Genomic DNA, 8,605 nt, shown 5'->3' with positions numbered 1-8,605 from the left:
ATCGGAGCTGTAGCCACTGGCTTACACCAGAGCCACAGCAACCCGGGATCTGAGCCGTGTCTGCAACCTACACCACAGCTCACAGCAACGCCAGATGCCTAACCCACTGAGCAAGGGCAGGGATCGAACCCGAAACCTCATGGTTCCTAGTCAGATACATTAACCACTGCGCCACGACGGGAACTCCACTAGTCAGGTTCTTAACCCAGTGAGCCACACCGGGAACTCCCAGAAACAGTTTTATTTTATTAATTTTATTAATCCATGAAAGCTCTAAGTCTCAGAACCCCTGGATTTTGTAATATGGAGTGGCTATTTTCTCACCATTAGATAACTGGTCTCAGGAGTTCCCCTTGTGGCTTAGCGGGTTAAGGACCTGACTAGTATCCATGAGGATGCAGGTTCAATATCTAGCCTCGATCAGTGGGTTAAGGATCCGGTGTTGCCACAATCTTCGGCCTGGGTCTCGGATACAGCTCGGACCCAGCATTGCTATTGCTATGGTGTAGACCAGCAGCTGCAGCTCCGATTTGACCCCAAGCCTGAGAACATCCATATGCTGCAGGTGTGGCCCTTAAAAAAAGGACAGCTGGTCTCAATCCCAATAAAGAAAGGAAAGTGATTTGCCAAGTGTCTTCTTTATCCAGGATGAAATGCTGAGCTCACTGCCTGGAAGACACACAGACCTAGGACCCACACACAGACTGTGCTGCTGAGATGGTGTAGTGAGGTAAGGATAGGATTGGGGAGGGAGCGGGGCGGGAGATACTGCGGCTTAGTTGGAGAAACTCAGACTCTGATCCCAGACAGAGGATTTCAAATTCCGGCTCTGCTATGCACAGGCTCTTTGACTTTAGGAGGTTGTTTCACCTCTCTGAGCTTCATGTGTACATGGGGATCTTAATAGGAGTCACTTCATAAGGTTGACAAGATGATGAAATTTTTAAAAAGATGAGATGAAGCAATTCACGCAGGGCACTCAAAACAAGGATGGGCACACTCTAAGTGCTGTAGTCTGGAACAAAAATGCATGACCTAGAAGTTTCAAGTTGTGTTTTATCTAGAGACTAGAGCCCGGGAGACAGCCTCTCAGGTAGCTCTGAGGAACTGTTCCAAAGAGGTAAGGGAGGAAACAGAATATATAGTCTTTTCTGGAAAAAAAAAAAAAGTAGTCAAACATCGAAAGATTACTGTTAATCACACACACACACACACACACACACACACACACACACACACACAACCCCAGGCATCTCAAGTTAGTGCTTTTAGTGCTTTTCTGTGTGTGGGAAGAGGCAAGAATCCGGGCTCACTGAAATCATTCTTAGATATACATCTTATCTAGGGCCAGTATCCTGTTTTCTTTGGGGAGGCTGCAGGAGCTGCTGGCTTGATGGTGGGCAACATTCTTTGTCCACGGTAACCAAGAACTGCTAGGTACCACAATCATGATGAGGAAGAGACTAATCACAAGGGGCAGAATCAAAAAGTACAGGAGTCAGAAAGCACCTGCCATGTACCCAAAGCTGGGAGAATGTGCCTGGGACAGCAGGGGCAGGTGTATCTTGAGCTCTCACTGTTCAGGCCCAATGCCCAGCAGCCGAGGCAAGAGGACTCTCGTGGACACTGGTGTTGGTGAGGACGCAGGCTCCTGATCCACCAACATGACTGATGATGAGGACTGGCCTCAGCTCTCTCTGCTGGTCTGACTCCCACACAGCCCATCAGACCAACTGCCATGAACCTTCTAGCGCCACAGCAGGTCCTGTTCCACAGCCCTGCTCTCCTCCTCGGTTCCCTGGGGGTGGGGGACTGGGAACACCAGGCTCCACGGTAGCTGCACTCCAAAAGGGCAGAGTTCCAGAGTTCCCGTGGTGGCTCAGTGATTAACAAACCCAACTAGCATGCACGAGGTTGCGGGTTCGATCCCTGGCCTCGCTCAGCGGGTTAAGGATCCGGCGTTACCATGAGCTGTGGTGTAGGTCGCAGATGTGGCTCGGATCTGACGTGGCTGTGGTGTAGGCTGGCGGCTACAGCTCAGATTCGACCCCTGGCCTGGAAACCTCCATATGCTGCGGGTTCGGCCCTAAAAAGACGAAAAAAAAAAAAAAGCGGGGCGCGGGGGGGGGGGTCCCCAGCCTCCTGTGTGTCAAGCTTTTGTGGGCAGGGCAGAGAAACCTCTGCTAAGAAGCCCTGGGGCTGTTAGTTAGAGGCTGGAGGTGAGGACCCTTCCTAGGAGGGCGGGCAGTGGGGTTCTTAATTGCCCAGAGGAGAGAGACCTGCAGGCCAGCCAGGAGAAACTCCTAGTAGGCAAAGGGTTTTCGTGGGGGAGCCAGGAGAGAGTTTCCAGCCGATTAGAAAGGCTCCTCTTTGAAGCAGGAGCGCCAACTCCGTGGGCCAGAACTTCACCTCCTACCCCCAGCCAAGCCCCTCACTGAAACAACACATTCTGGCCTCCAGGCTGTCCAGAGTGACAGGCTGCGCGGGGAACTGGTTCTTCCAGACCTGCCCTCCTCGGACGCCTCCTCCTGGGTGCAGATGAGGGTGGAGAAGTGACACCGAAGCCCCGAGAGGAGCGGGTGGGGCGGGGGAAGGGGCAGGAAATAGATTCGGCCCTCGGCAGCCTCCCTCTTCCGCCCCCGCCCCAAGCCCTGAGCCCTTTCGGTTTCCGGCCTGGGAGCCTCGCGCGCGGTCCAGCCTGGGGCACCTGCCCGCGTGCACCTGCCAGAAGGCGGAGCCTGTGCGCAACGTCAGGCCCTTCCAGACCCCGCCCAGGCAGCCTCCCCGCCCGCGGTGAGTGCGGAGTGTGCGAGTGTGCGCGGTCCGCTTCAGGGGAGACCGAGGACGAGGACGCGGGTCGCCTGTGCGTCTCGCCCGCTGGGCTTCCTTCCTTCCGCCTGGGCAGGGGGAGGGCAGGGGCCTCGCCTGCCCCGCCTGTGGGAAGTGGGGCGAATTTGTGCCAAGGATGCGGTGCTCGCCAGAGAGAGTAGCTTTGGAGATGCATTAAGGTCGCTGCCGGCTTCTTCCTGAATTGAGGACTGTGCGGGAGCTAAAGCCGGGGCCCTCCCTGAGCCTCAAATTCTGTTCTTTCCCACCCGTGTCCCTTCAGTCCCGTTCATTGCTCTCAGTTCCTGCCCTCGCTCCCCTTGTGCCCTGAGGCTCACCCTGTCACCCCCTTCCCTTATTTAGCTTCTTACTCCTCCCCCACCCCTCCTCTTAAGTCCTCCCTGCTTATGCCCAGCGAGGCTGTTGGTTCTCAGCCACGAAGCCCTGGCTAAACGCTGATGTTCTCTTGTCAAGCGAGCCCAGTCAGCCAGCACGTGTCATTTAAGTACCTGCAAAGTGCGCAGGTGAGAGGCACTGCCATGAAGCGAAGCTAAGTTTGACAAGGTTCCACCCTCAATGCACCTGCCGTCTAGGCGGGAAGATACAGTGTCAAATGTAACAAGGCAGGTTAGATTTGGGCAGGCTCTAAATAAGTGACTGAGTGACTTCACTTCTAGTCTAAAAGGCCACCGGACTGTCCCGGGAAGGGAGAGGAGGCAGTAGGAGCCCAGGGCCTTTCCTAAACTGAGGCCCATTCTCCATAAAGGTCACACATGCAGAGTTCTCTGCTGGTCAGTGCCAGGTGGGTGGATCCCTTTTTTCCTAAATGAAAAATTATTATTGCAGTTTATAAAGATGAGTGACCCAGTAGAGGGATATTAGAACTTTAATAAATGACATTCCAGAAAAATGGAATCATCACTGATATAAAAACCACGCCTCCAGGGATGGAATAAAGTTCAGGGTTTTTTTTTGTTTGTTTTGTTGTTTTATGGCTGCACCAGCAGCATAGTGAAGCTCTCAGACCAGGGACTGAATGTGAGCTGCAGCTGCAGCAATGCCAGGTCCTTCGACCCACTGCCTTGGGCCAGGGATCAAACCCATGCCTCTGTAGCAACAGAGCCACTACAGTCAGATTCTTAACCCAGTGTGCAACAGCGGGAACTCCTTTTTTTTTTTTTTAAATAATGAAATGTTCAGGTTTAGAGGTGAGCTGAGGGAGGACCTGGGATCTGAACTGTAATAATAATAATAAAAAAGAACAAGGAGTTCCTTGGTGGCTCATCAGTTGTTAAGGATCTGGCATTGTCACTGCTGTGGCTTGGGTTTGATCTCTGGCCCAGAGTTTCTGCATGTTGTGGGTGCAGCCAAAACAAACAAACAAACAAAAAAACAAGAAATGGGAGGAAGAAGAATTGTGCCCATATACTTCTGAATAAGTAGGTTTTGTTTTTTTTTAAGGGCCACATCAGAGGCATATGGAAGTTCCCAGGCTAGGGGTTGAAGCGGAGCTACAGTTGCCTGCCTACACCACAGCCACAGCAATGTGGGATCCGAGCCGTGTCTGTGACCTACACCACAGCTCACAGCAACGCTGGATTCGCTACCCACTGGGCAAGGCTAGGGATCAAACCCGAATCTTCATGGATACCAGTTGGGTTTGTTATTGTTGAGCCACAACGGGAACGCCAAGTATGAATTAAAAAAAAAAAGCCAGCAACACTTCCTAAAGTGTTTCTTGGTGGAGACTCTGCTGTTTTCAGGGTTTCTTAGTCTCAGCAGTAGTGCCATTGCAGGTCGGCTAAAACTGCCCTGGGCACTGTAGGCTGCTGAGAAGCATTGTGGGCCTCTATCCACTAGATGTCAGTAGCACCTTCTCCAACTCCCCATGTGATGGTGAAAATTGTCTCCCAGATTTTCCACATGTGACCTGGGGGACAAACTCAGCCTGGCTGAGAACCACCACTTTCAGTCCTCAGTCCATGCTCTGCAGAGCAGCCCAGAGATGTCTGCAGGTGGCCACCCCACTCTCCGGCTTCCTGCCTTCAGAGGTCCAACCCTGCACCTTCCATACAGGCCCTTTGTGCTATTAGCCCTGCCAGCCTTCGTCCCTCTTCCCCCTCCTTCCTGCCTCGCACCCTTTGCTCTAGTATTGCACAACTACTTGTAGCTCTTTCCCACACAGCCATGGCTAGTTTGTGTCCTCACACTCACACTGTTTTCTCGCTGCAGTTGCTGATCTCATAAATGCTCCCCAACCTTTAAGGCTTGGCTTGGTGTGGGCATCACCTGGAACTTACTAGAAGCCCTTTCCCTTCCCCAGCTCTGAAGGCTAGTTCAGGCCCCAGCTTTGTGCTGTGGCTTTCTGCAGACCTCTGTCTTGCCACCTCATCAGCCTATCCTGTAACTGTCTTTCACTCCTACTGACCCAGCTCCAGAAGGGCAAGCCTGTCTTATTCAAATTTGGGGCACAGTGCCTAGCATATGGCATTTACCCAGTAGTGGTTTTTTTGGTTTTGTTTTGTCTTTTTCTTTTAGGGCCGAACCCGTGGCATATGGAGGTTCCCAGGCTAGGGGTCCGATCGGAGCTGTAGCTGCCAGCCTACACCACAGCCGCAGCAATGCTGGATCTGAGTCGTGTCTGCGACCTACACCACAGCTCACGGCAACACCAGATCCTTAACCCACTGAGCGAGGCCAGGGATCAAACCCATGTCCTTGTGAATACTAGTCGGATTTGTTAACCACTGAGCCATGACAGGAACTCCGCCAGTAGTGTTTAATGAAGTGAGCCACAAAGAACAGTTAGAAGTACAGTAGGTTGGGAGTCAAAACACCAAGATTCTAGTCCCAGGTCTGCTACTAGCTAGCTGATTGCTTCCCTTTGATTCCTCATCTGAAGAATCAGAAATGGACTAAATGTCTAAGGATCTTTATAAGTTGGAATTGCTGATTCTAGGATGTTCTCTCTTTTTTCATGAATATTTCACATAAAAGTGTTTCCCAGAGTTCCTGCTGTGGTGCAGTGGGTTAAGGATCCAACTGCAGTGGCTTGGGTGGCTGAGGAGGGGCAAGTTCGATCCTTGGCCTGACAGTGGGTTAAGGATCTGACGTCCTCGCAGATGCTGCTCAGATTTGATCCTTAGCAGGGAAACTAATGTATGCCGAGTGCGGCCAAAAAAAAAAGTGTTTCCCAAAGGCCAATGCCACCCTCTTCCTCCCTCTTCTGAATGTATACGGCTTCCTCTAACCTTTTTCAAGGTCTTTTCCTATTGACTATTTCATTTGACCCCAGAAGTAACTACGGCAGCCTGGTGGATGTAATTTTGAACAAGAGCTATTCTTCCAAACAGATGACGTAAAAGTAAACTCTCTACCAAGTATCACCAGCACAGAAGACAGAACACGAATTTGTATTTATATGTGCGGAAAGACCTTTCAGGCTAGTGTGACGGTGGAGTGGGAGATGGATGAAGTCTTGTCACTGAATACCTTATATTGCTGGATTTTAGAGCTCTGTGAATATAGTATATATTTTAAAAAATAAAGAATAAAACCATATGTATAAAATAAGCTACAAAGATATATAGTACAGCAAAGGGAATATAGCCAAAGCTGTAAATGGAGTATAACCTTTAAAAATTGTCAAATCACTATATTGTACAACTGTAATTTATATAATATTGTACAGCAACTATACTTAAATAAATAAATAAAACCAGTGAATGGCATTATTTCCCAAGTATCCTTTCAAAAGCAGATGATCTACCCACCTGAGGTCAGTAGCCAGACCACATCTGTCAGAGCTATTGACAAAGGACAGCTATAACCTAGCTTCAAGGTGTCAATCTGGTTCACTCCCTGGCAGTAGACTATAAAAAAAGGTAAATTGGGAGTTCACGTCCTGGTTCAGCGGTAATAAAACTGACTTTGATCCCTGGCCTCGTTCAGTGGGTTAAGGATCTGGCATTGCCGTGAGCCGTGGTGTATGTCGCAGATGCAGCTCAGATCTAGCGTTGCTGTGGCTGTGGTGTAGGCCAGCAGCTCCAGCTCCAATTCGACCGCCAGCCTGGGAACTTATATATGCCAAGGGCACAGTCCTAAAAAGACAAAAAAAAAAAAAACAAAGGTAAACTGGGAGTTCCCGCTGCGGCACAATGGGTTAAGGATCCAGAATTGTCTCTGCAGCAGCTCAGGTCATCACGGAGGTTCAGGTTCTACACCAGCCTGGTGCAGTAGGTTAAGGATCCAGCATTGCCACAGCTAATTGCCCTTGGCATATATAAGTTCCCAGGCTGGTGGTCGAGATCACAGCTGTGGCTCAGATTCAGTCTCTGGCCTGGAAACTTCAATGCCATGGGTATGGCCAAAAAAAGTAAAAATAAAAAAATAAAGCTAAATCAGAGTTCTCATTGTGGGTCAGAAGTAATGAACTTGGCTAGTATCCATGAGTATGTGGGTTCGATTCCCTGTCCTAGCTCAGTGGGTTAAGGATCTGGCGTTGCCATGAGCTGTGGTGTAGGTCACAGACACAGCTCTGATCCTCCATTGCTGTGGCTGTGGGGTAGGCCAGCAGCTGCAGCTCCAATTCAACCCCCAGCCCAGAAACTTGCATATGCCGTGGGAGCGGCCCTAAAAAGTCATAAACAAACAAACAAACAAACAAATAAATAAATAAAGCTAAATTGGAGTTCTCTGGTGGCCTAGTGGCTAAGGATTCAGCATTGCCACTACTGTGGCTCAGTTTTGTCGATCCCTGTCCTGGGAATGTCTGCGTGCCATAGAAGGGGGGAGGGGCTAAATTTGAAAGCAAGTACCACAAAAAAGGGAGGTGAAGAATTCTGATGCTAATGCTGAACCTGACCAACTGATTTCTACCTGCCACTTTGTAGCCCCTCACTGCACAGCCCTGACATTCATCTAATCCTCTAGCGGATGAGCCCTGCCTAAAGCTACAGCGGACAAATAACAGACCTAAGGATCATTTTTTTCTTTTTAGGGCCACACCTGCAGCATATGCAATCCCCAGGCTAGGGGTCAAATCAGAGCTGCAGCTGCCGGCCCACACCACAGCCACAGCAACACGGGATCTGAGCTGTGTCTGCGACCTACACCACAGCTCATGGCAACGCCGGATCCTTAATAACCCACTGAGCAAGGTATGGAACCTGTGTCCTCATGGATAACTAACTGGGTTTGTTACCGCTGAGCCACAACCAGAACTCCTGAAAATCAACAGATTAACAGATTTAGGAACGTTATCAAGTCTCCTGGACCTGTATCTGTACTACCTGCAGATAGTTCCTTTCCAGAATAGTTCTCATAATGATCAGCAAAATGAGCCCTGAGTAGCTCTAAATAAAGACGATGTTTTATTAAATTTGTGATCATGAGCATAGTTCTCCCTAAACAGGTTCAACATCACAGGGTGGCACAATATATATAGAGTATTCCTCTAAGCGTGACTGCCTCCTCCTTCTTTGTAAGCCCAGTCCTGTAAGATGCAGTCAGCAGAAACCATACAGTGCAGGTGTTTCAGGGCATCAGCACATCAAAATGTTAAACCGGATAAAAGACTGAGATGACGAACAACTTAGTTTTCTCATCCAGAGGCCCCCTGGTCACCTGGACTGCTGATCTCCACCCATGGAGTAGCACCACCTTTACTGTACACACCTTTTCAGATCTTCATGCTATCTGGTGACCTTCAGCACTGAACATGCAATTCTTTTTTCAAGTGGCCGGGATATTTTTTTTTTTGGCCATGCCCACAGCAGGC

Source organism: Phacochoerus africanus, chromosome X (assembly GCF_016906955.1).
Source record: "Phacochoerus africanus isolate WHEZ1 chromosome X, ROS_Pafr_v1, whole genome shotgun sequence".
NCBI lineage: Eukaryota > Metazoa > Chordata > Mammalia > Artiodactyla > Suidae > Phacochoerus > Phacochoerus africanus.
The sequence above is the reverse complement of the archived record's forward strand: the minus strand, read 5'-3'. Positions refer to the sequence as shown.